The sequence below is a fragment of the Sinocyclocheilus rhinocerous genome, unplaced genomic scaffold (assembly GCF_001515625.1).
Source record: "Sinocyclocheilus rhinocerous isolate Xijiao unplaced genomic scaffold, SAMN03320098_v1.1 scaffold317, whole genome shotgun sequence".
NCBI classification, from domain to species: domain Eukaryota; kingdom Metazoa; phylum Chordata; class Actinopteri; order Cypriniformes; family Cyprinidae; genus Sinocyclocheilus; species Sinocyclocheilus rhinocerous.
In genome coordinates, this window is record NW_015633534.1 from 100358 (window position 1) to 110949 (window position 10592).

Sequence of the window (10592 nt, forward strand, 5' to 3'; positions counted from 1 at the left end):
ATAACAATAACAACAATTTATTGTTAGGCTATTATTATTATTATTATTATTATTATTATTAAACAATATTATACATGTTTAAACACATTTTTGCTGAAAAGACTTTGCTGAACTAAAAGAGAACTAATGTATAGCCTATTCTACTTAAAAAATATGATTTTACTAACGCTATCGTCTATCTGTTGTAGCCTAATAGTTTAGCAAAAACACAATTTTACTTGTTATTGCCATGAAGACTTATAAATATCTCTAAGTAACCTACTAAATATATAGGCTATATATAAATCATAAAACGTTTAGGCTACCTGCAGTGACATCACTGCATATTTTGGGTGAAAAAAAAAAAACTGTGGCATTTCACTTCACTAGTATTTTTTTCAGTCTATGTTTTCCCCTCATATTTGTGAATAAACCATCCATCAGTTACTGGTTTTGTGGTTATAGATAGTCTAAATGCATAACTATTTCTCTAAAGGTTTTAAAAAATGTTAGCCTATACATTGTGTATATGCTTGACTTAAAATCCAAAACCCTATAACGTTTTCTTATGACATCAGATATAAACATATTTAGTACACTCACTGTTTCACCTCAGAAAGCGCGAAAACACTTTCATTTTTTTCTAGGATGGATTCGATAAGCAGGTGTTTCTGGTGAGATACTTGAAAGAAAAGCAGTTAAAGATTATTTATTACTTCTACCACCCGACTTACAAGAATAAGCCTTCAAATCTAAGCAAAGTTCTGAGGTAACATATCCAAAACCTATCATCTAATATTAACTCCCGCTCGAGCGCTCATCCCGTCAGCGTGACTAGCGCGAGCTGAAGGATCCCCTCGCCGTCCTTTTTCTCCTAATAAATCATGGCCTAACTCCCGCCTCTTGGGCACTGCTCCTCCCCCTTAAAGTGAAACTATTTTATCCTTTCATCTGTCTGTGTGAAGTAAGCGAGTTAACCTCCTCTTCAGTTCCGCGGGGTGTCTCGCCCGCGTGCAATCCGTTGCTCATTTGGCGCTAAAAGCGTCTTTCCCGCCGCCGCCTTTTCACAGCCAGGCGCTTCACCAGCGTCAATCCACTTGAGAGGGTTAACCGCTTTCCACATTAATAATGCTTATTTAATACGAGTATTAACAGAACCCCTTTGACGTTTAGACTTAATTGATGGCTTTTACGTAGGCTATAGCTTAATGGAAGATTTAAAGAGAAAGTCTGTGCTAGCTGACACTTTTCATATGAGCAAATGTTAGGTAGGGTAGGGTTATTTTTGAAAGGCAGTTTATATATAGACACAAGTCTTGACTACAAAACAAAAGCGGTTTAACTTCTACACCATTGTTGAGTTCACTGGATAACTTTGTGTGATGACATCTCAGTGTATGAAAACACCAATTAAAAAAAGGTTTGCACTTAGAAATGGCTAGATCTTACAATTAATTACAAAGAAACAGCAAGTAGGCTAACTAAAACTGAATTAAACATGGAATTTTGTAGTAGAAAGACTGAAATAGTATTTTCTTGTAAATCATACTCCAAAAATAATTTTTACAGTGAATATATGTGAAACAGCAGAAATGTAATTGTAAAATTCTAGTTAATAAACTGCAATACATAAATATAGCCTAATAATAATAAATAGAAAAAAGGATGTACACTCTTTAAAATAATGTCTCTTTATTTGTATCTTTGGTTTCATGAAGAACCTTTAATATCCAAAGAATACTAACACTGAATTAAACATGGAATTTTGATGTAGAACATAGAAAAGTAGAAAGTAGATAGTATTTTATTTATTTAATTATTGATTTTATTTTACTTTATTTTATTTTCTAATCGTACTCCAATTTTTTTTACAGTGGATATGATATGAAACAGCAGAAATGTAATTGAAATTCTAGGTAATGAACTGCAAAAATAAAAAATAAATAATAGTAATAATAATAATTAATAGGATGTACACTCTTAAAAAAATGAATGTTCTTTATTGGTATCTTTGGTTTCATGAAGTATCTTTAACATCCAAAAAATCTTTCCATTGCACAAAAGTTTCTTTATAGTGGAGAAACAGCAAGTAACACTGAATTAAACATGGAATTTTGAAGTAGAAAGACTGAAATAGTATTTATTTATTTATTATTATTATTTTTTTTTTATTTTATTTTTTTTTATAATCGTACTCCAAATTTTCTTTACAGTGAACATATAAAACAGCAGAAATGTAATTGTATAAATTCTAGTTAATAAACTGCGATAAATAAATAAATACATGCATACATAGGCTACATACATACATAAACGAAAAAAAAAATAAATCTAATAATAATATTAATATTAAGGATGTGCACTCTTAAAAATAAATGTTTTTTATTGGTATATCTTTGGTTCCATGAAGAACCTTTAATCTTTCCAATGCACAAAAAGTTCTTTATAGTGGAAAAAAAAGGTTCTTCAGATTATAACATAATCTTATAACATCTTCACACAAAGAAAAAATGGTTCTGTTCACTGAAAGGTTCTTTGCGAAACCCAACATGGTGCTTCTGGCATTATTCTATGCTTATGATGACGTTTACATTGGAATTCCATTGGAATATAATTCACAAAAATAAAGACCTTTTGAAACCAGCAGTAAGTTGTTGCTTTCTAGGTTCTGGATTTCTAGGCTTAAAAAAGTTGTTCTTCGCATTGTGGTACTCAACAAATTTGAAACTCAGATGCAACAAACCTCTAGCAGGGAGAAAAATACACAAAACTCAAGTTGCCCAGTGGGCCAGCTGGGCAGGATATTGTCAAGTCATGCACATCAGGACAGTGGGAAACATTGATTTGTTTTGGCACTGTGCTTTCCCTATTCACAGATAAATGTTTAGCCCAGAAGCTGAAAGGAGCAGTGGGGGAGAGGAGTCCAGATCCACGGGGTAGGCAATGAAACTGGTCCTCTGAGGAAAAGAGGAGGAGGGGAACAATGGGCCAGGGAGATTTCTAAAATAAGCCTCCCCAGATGAAGGCATCTCAAGCGCGCTATATACTCTAAACAAGATAGTCTGGATCAATGTACACCTCCGACCATCTGTGAGAAGATGCTTACAGCGGATTATGAGCTATAGTTTCGTTTATGTATTACGACTGGCTATATATTACCATAAAGGACAATTTGTTTGCTTTCATTCATTATTGACATTGTACTCAGGCTAAATTCAGCCAACATATTCCACAACATGCAGAAATAAACTCTCACTGTAAATCACACCTAATGTGACTGTGTCTGATGATGAAATGTTTTGTTGCTGGAAATCATGAAGATTGCTGTAGATTTCAGATTTGCTATTTGTGTGTGTTTTATCTGGGTGACTGAAATTGACGTTGTCACATTTATGTGCGTCTAAAAAGACTCAGTGTTGTTTCCAATAAAACAATATTCTTCGTGCCGTTATTATCACAGTTTATATTTAATTGCACGCCATTGGCTTTATTCCATCACAACTGCGTTATAGATTTTCTTCACATAAGTGCAATCTATAAATAGTATAGAGTATCTGCCTGGACTGGATATATTATAGAACAAAACGATGCGTACAACAGCCCCGGGATATCTTCTACATTGACCATCTTCATGACATCTGTGATTTCAGAAGAAACATCAATTCCTCAATGGATTCGCAGTAGGTTTTTTAGTGAAAAGTTGAATTTTTATTATATCAGATTTGAAAGACTAAGTGATGTTTTCACTGGTTAGATGAATAATAGTTCATATAGTTGCTCGTTTGCTGTTCTCCTCATTTACTGCATTACTAATCCAAGTATTATTGCTCTCTGTTTTTAAAAACGCCAACCTTCAATAGTAAACTTTAGTCCTGCATCGCTTGTGTTACATGAAGTAAAAATCAAATCGTGCAGCTTGTTGAGATGTTAATATTACTTTTCAAAGTTATTAGACCTATGAAATCCTGTAGACTTACATTAAAACAGCCATACATACCGTATGTACAGTACACATTACTATTCAGAATTTGGGGTAGGTAAGATGTTTTAAAAGATGTTTTTGTAATAATATTGTGAAATTGTCTTTTATTTGAATATATTGTATTATGTAGTTTATTTCTGTGATCAAAGCTGAATTTTCAGCATCATTACTCCAGTCTTCAGTGTCACATGAGTCTTCAGAAATCATTCTAATATGCTGATTTGCTGCTCAAGAAACATTTCTTCTTATTATTCATGTTAAAAACAGTTGTGCAACTTAATATTTTTGTGAAAACAGGGATATATTTTTATTTTCATAACATTAAGTTCAAAAGAACAGCATTTAGGCTATTTTACATATAATTTTTTGTAACAATGTACATCTGAAAATATAAATATATCATATTTTATAGTAATTCATATGTATTATATTTTATTTATTATTTGAACATTATGAAATATCACAAACTTTAAGATGTGGTTGTAAGATTCAAATTTAGCACACAGAGACAATAATATTTTACTTGTAAATTTTGAAGATATTGCACAATCCCTATGTGGGATATTGCGTACATGCCCTGAAATATTAGAGTGTTAAATATTTGATGACATCATTAAAGCTAATGACATGAAGTGTGTTGCAGCAAAGAAAGTGTGGCACTGGATTAATTTCTGGCACTCCTCTTGTTTCCAGCATTCTGGACGCTTCTTGATAACTTCCGGCACCCCATTTGGCAAACTGTGGAGGGGGTCTGTATACAGTCTCTCAGTCTCTCTCACACTTTCTCTTGTTGCCCCCTTCACTAAGAGGAAAAAAGGCACACACATTCTTTCACTGTGGTTGGCTGGTTGCCAGGCAACACGGACAGCAGCGGTGACTTAGGTTAAAGAGACTACTGGGAAATTCATAAGAGCCACGGTGCTTTAAGTACACACATCCACAACCACAAAACACCACAACAACAAGAGATACTGGCTTTTCAAAATGATTTCAGTTCTGTCTTATCAGTTCGCAAGAGTTAATAGTTCATTCACAGAAATCAAAAATCGCAGTGCAAATAAAACTTCAAAGGAACCGTCAATGAAGTGCTTTTATTTTGAAATTAACGCCGCTGGACGTTATTTTAAGCAAGCTGGCTGCAACTACTGAATGGACTTAATTAGGCCATAATACCATTTGCCAGCTGTTAAATCATAGAGAACGTAATAAAGCAATAGAGAATATGGCACTATTTGGAGTCCTCAGGTGCACTTGCTCTCACCGTTAGGCAAATGGCACTACAGTCTGTGCTTATGTTGTTCACAGAAGCAAAACCTGTCTGTAGTTACTGTTGGAAGTTAAAGGAACAATTCAAATTCTGAAAATGAAGATTATTCACCATTATGTCATTTAAAACCTTTCACTCTTGTGAAGAACAAGAAACAAGACGTTTTGAAAAATGTTCAAGCTGCTCTGTTCCTGACGGTGACTCAAAGAGCTGTCGCACTTCACACGTGACAAAAAAACATCATTAAAACAGACATTTAAAGTTCACACAAAATAAAAATGATTGATTTGGAGGAACATGAGAGACAGAATTATAATTTTTGAGTGATCTATCCTTTCATGTGTTATTCATTAAACATTTGTCTCTTTGTTGTAGATCTTAAAGGGATCATATGATGTTGCTAAAAAGAACATTATGTTGTGTATTTGGTGTAATGAAATGTGTTTATGCGGTTTAAGGTTCAAAAAACACATTATTTTCCACACACTGTACATTATTGTTTCTCCTCTATGCCCCGCCTTTCTGAAACGCGTCGATTTTTACAAAGCTCATCGGTCTGAAAAGCGAGACAATGAAATGGAAGTAGCGACAGATTTTCTTCCACATTGTGACGTACATCTGAGTGTAACAGATTAGTGGTCCAACTGACCCTCCGCAAAGACCCGCCCCCCTTAGTTACTGTTGTCTGACAAGCCATGCCGCTCTCACGCCACACATCATGTTCTCACGCAGTGAAAAATACAGCGCGGAGCAAAGAGGAAACCGACAACATGCCAACAGACAAGACAGTGCGGGTTACTTTAGGCACAAAACAAAGTCTCAGCTTTCAAATTTTGTCATTTTTAAGAAATTCAAAAAATAAATACAGTTTTGTGGCTCTTTAATGTGTCATTACAGTTCGCTGTAGCACCTCAGTTCAAGCGGCATGTGAACCGATCATCTTTTCCTCTTTACTAGTTATAGCACAAAATAAACATGAATGAACATCAGAAGGTATCTTGTTTTAACCGCGGAAAGATGCAATTTTTCAAGTTCAAGTCCACCATTGTTAATCAAGGCCTACTCTCCTGGCTGGTTTGTGGAGTTGGCATTATGACTGGTCAGATCGACTGACAATCAAACTCCCGGCGAATGGTCAATTATGATTATCTGATTAAACATTATGAGGTCAAAACATTTAAAAAAAAAACAAAAAAAAACAAATGGACACATGAATTGTATGCAATAATATGCATTTACAAAATAGATCCATTTACATTTACAAAAGCCCTAACATTTCAATTTCAAATAGAATGTTTAATTTTGTCTAATTTAAATCTCATTTATGCTTATTCAAATATAGGACTTTGTGTTCAAGAAAGAATTTGGTGTTACTGAATATGAGTTTGCACATTTAATCTTATGCAAATGTGAATGAGATTTGGAAAAGGAGTGAATTGAAACATGTTCTTATATAGTATATTTCTCACACACAAAGCTATTAGGAATATTTATTTTGTGTATACCTCACTCCTAAATACAACCCAGCGCTGGATAAAGTATAGACAAACCTAGTGACTGGATTGTTTTGACCCAGCGGTTGGGTTAAATATTTAACCCAACCTTCTGGGTAGTTAACTCAACTATTGTTTAAAAATTATGGCTAGCTTAAAAATTCAAAATCAGACACATAATCACTAGAGGCGTCAGCAATAATCAAAAGGTGAACATTTATTAATAAGCAATTTAAAAAATAAATATTATTTAATAATTTTTTCAACTTAATAAATGTTCGTTTATTGAACATACACTCTAAAAAATGCTGGGTTAAATACAACCCAGTGCTGGGTAAAATAGGGACAAACCCAGCAAATGGGTTGTTTTGACCCAGCAGTTGGGTTAAATGTTTAACCCAACCTTCTTGGTAGTAACCCAACCTCTGGGTCAAAACAACCCAATTGCTGGGTTTGTCCCTATTTTACCCAGGGCTGGGTTGTATTTAACCCAGCATTTTTTAGAGTGTACTAATACATGTTAATTTTCAACCTTATTTTGGGTTCATTTTAAGCAAGAAATATAATCATTTTTAAGCAATAGTTAAGTTAAATAAAACTACCCATAAGGGGTCAAAACAACCCAATCGATGAGTTTGTCCATATTTAACCCATGGGTTGTTTTTAACCCAGCATTTTTTAACGTGCAGGGAAGACAGAAAGTCATACAGCATTAAAACAACATGACCGTAAATAAAGGATGACCGAATTAAAATTTTTAGCTATTTCTTTTAAAATTAATTTAACTTTTTTTTTTTTTTTTTAAACACACACAAACATTTTTTTATTTACTTACCCTCATGTCATCTCAAACTTGTATGCTGTTTTTTTTCCACACAACAACAGAGTGGGCTGTGGTGGTGCAGTGTGGATGCTGATGTTGCGATGTTTGGTTAGAAAACACTCAGCCAACGGCATTTGATGTTATTGAAGTCTAAGACTGACAACGAATAATGACTTAAATTTGACTGTTTCTTATATAAAGCTATCATACGAGTTCAGAAGACTTTGAATATAGCACATGAGTTGTATGGAACACATTTACAGTAAATTTATTGCGCTTTTGGGGAATTTTGGTTATTGAAACTGGGTAAAAAATAGTTGCATGTGGGGTTAGAAATGACACGAGTATGAGTAAATAAGAGAATTTTTTTTATTTTATTTTTTTATTTTTATAAGTATTGAAGTGTCACTATACCAATAGAATTATGCCTTAACATATTTTTAAAAATAATGATAATATAGAAAAATAAAATAAAATGGGTCAAGGCCTCTTATAAAATATGGCGCCTGGAGACAGACCAGCTGTGTTCATCAAGTGTTATATGGGAACCTCGTTTGGTGGGTCTCCATTCAGCACTATTACTTCAATATGAAAAAGCAATGGTTTGCAGAAGTGTGTTAAGCAAAGCGTGTGCTTAAAAAGGTGTCACTGAATCCCACTCTACTGATGGAACAAAATCACTGCAACTGCTATAGATTTACAGAGGCAATTTCATCTAAGTGCTTTGGTCATCCTGCAGTATTGGCCTAATGGGAACATATGAGCTGCCCAATGGTCTGATTATCAGTCAATTTATCTATACCATCAACACATCCCCTGTAGCTCTCCTTCCTTAAGATGTGTCTTTTTGCATTATTGTCAGCCACAAAGACAGTAAATAATTGAAATGCATTTCACTTTCACAGTAGTGCTGGTGGTATTATTAGTCAGACTCAAACTTTTTTGAGCTTCAGAAAGTGGTTCAAAATGGCATACTACCATAAACTGGAAAAAATGTAGAAACGTTTCACTCAGAAATTACTAGTCAATTTCATAAACAATTCCGAAGTAATAGTAAGTATTGGTAACACATTACATTAAATGCGAAATTTTGGAAAACAGAAACAGTATTTTCTTGTAAAACATGCTCCAACAGTCTTTACTTTGAAAAATCATTTTTTTAAATGTGACTTTTTTTTGCGTAAACAGCATGTATATTTTCTATGTAGCCTACATTAAATACCCTGATGTTTTACAATGTAAGAAAAAAAATCCATAGGAAAACAGATTATGTCCTGGCAGAAAATGACCACTAGAGTTTCTGTTAAAATTACAGACATTTCCTTCAACCGTAAAACACTACTAAAGTGCAATGTGCAATTCAATATATTTTCTTACCAAATTTTGTACTGAATTCCCTAAAATGTGCAGTATACAAAATGAGAAGAACACTGTATCTCATGATGCAATGTGCTCAACTAGATTTTGAACAACTAAATCAAAGTAGAACTTTTGGGCTGCGTCCGAAATCGCATGCTCTCCGAGTAGCTACTTCTTTTGAATAGGTAATTACTTTGAAAAAGCTAAAAATTATATAGCATTCTATATATTATATACTATTAGTAATATCATTGCGCCTGCTGCACCCATGGTACGGCAGCAAAGTTCCTTGATTATTACGCCGGAATGAGAGTATAGTTCCTAGCCATATCGGCCTAGAAAATCGCAACTTTTCATTTTCCGTCAGTCTTAGTACACGATGTGACTACAGAAGAAGTTTTAAATAGAAAAAATATAGAAACTCTTTGGTCATTTTTGAGCAAAAAATTATCGTGATAATTTTTTCGTGATAAAATTATCGTGATAATTTTTTTGGCCATATCGCCCAGCCCTACTTTAAATTGATCAAAAGTGATGATAAAGACATTTATAATGTTACAAAAGATAAATTTCAGTCTATTTCAGTCTATTTCAGATAAATGCGGTTCTTCTGAACTTTCTATTCATCAAAGATACCTGAAAAAATTATACTCCGCTGTTTTCAACATCATAATAATATTAAATGTTTTTTGAGCAGCAAATCAGAATATCAGAATGATTTCTGAAGGATCGTGTGACTGGAGTAACGATGTTAAAAATTTTGCTTTGAAATCACAATAAATTACATTTTAAAATATATTCAAATAGAAAACAGTTATTTTAAATAGTCTAGTAAAAGTATTTCAAAATGTTACTGTTTTGCTGTACTTCGGATCAAATAAATGAAGGCTTGGTGAACAGAAGAGACTTCTTTAAATCCTGTCTCTCTGAATTTAAATATATATTTATTCACACCGGCTCTTGAAAACCTCTATGCAAACACATTTGGCCGAAAAAGTGCGGGGGACGAATTTACCTGATATTAAAAGTGGTGGGGACACGCCCCCTGATTAGCTGAACATGCTCCTCCCAAACATCTGTTTATATGACGTAAATATCAAAATGTATTCATTCACAACTCATGCACTAGGGTAAAGTTTTGTAGTCATAACATATTATTGTGCAAGGACCCATACAAAAATAAGCCTTTATTCATTGATAATCTACCCCTCTGATCATAATTTGTGTGAACAGCAATAAAAGTTGTTGGTGTTTTAATGTTAATAGTAAATTGTGTGTATAAGTATGTTTTTTTAGTTTTTCCAGTGGGCCTATGTTGCATTAAACATGCTATTGTTGCGGTATGCAGTATGCTTGCATTCCATTCAAAACACAGCTGATGTCTTTTTACGAACCAAACTTCCCACAATGCTTCAGTGAAGATTCAAACTAATTTCACAAACTGACATTCATTCAGTGTTGGCCTGTCACTTCACGACTGCTGAGTAAGTTTGCGCGACTGAGCTGAGCGTGGGACCGCGAGTGACAGTTATTGAGCTGATGAGCCGTGAGACGTCTGTATGGGAACATGTTATTGATTATCACAACGCTGGACGAAGTTCGAGGCTTTCCCATAGTGTTCCAGCTGCCCTTTTGGGGATTTTGACTGACCTGGTAAAAAAAGAGGTGCTAGGACCAGCGGACCCCCCC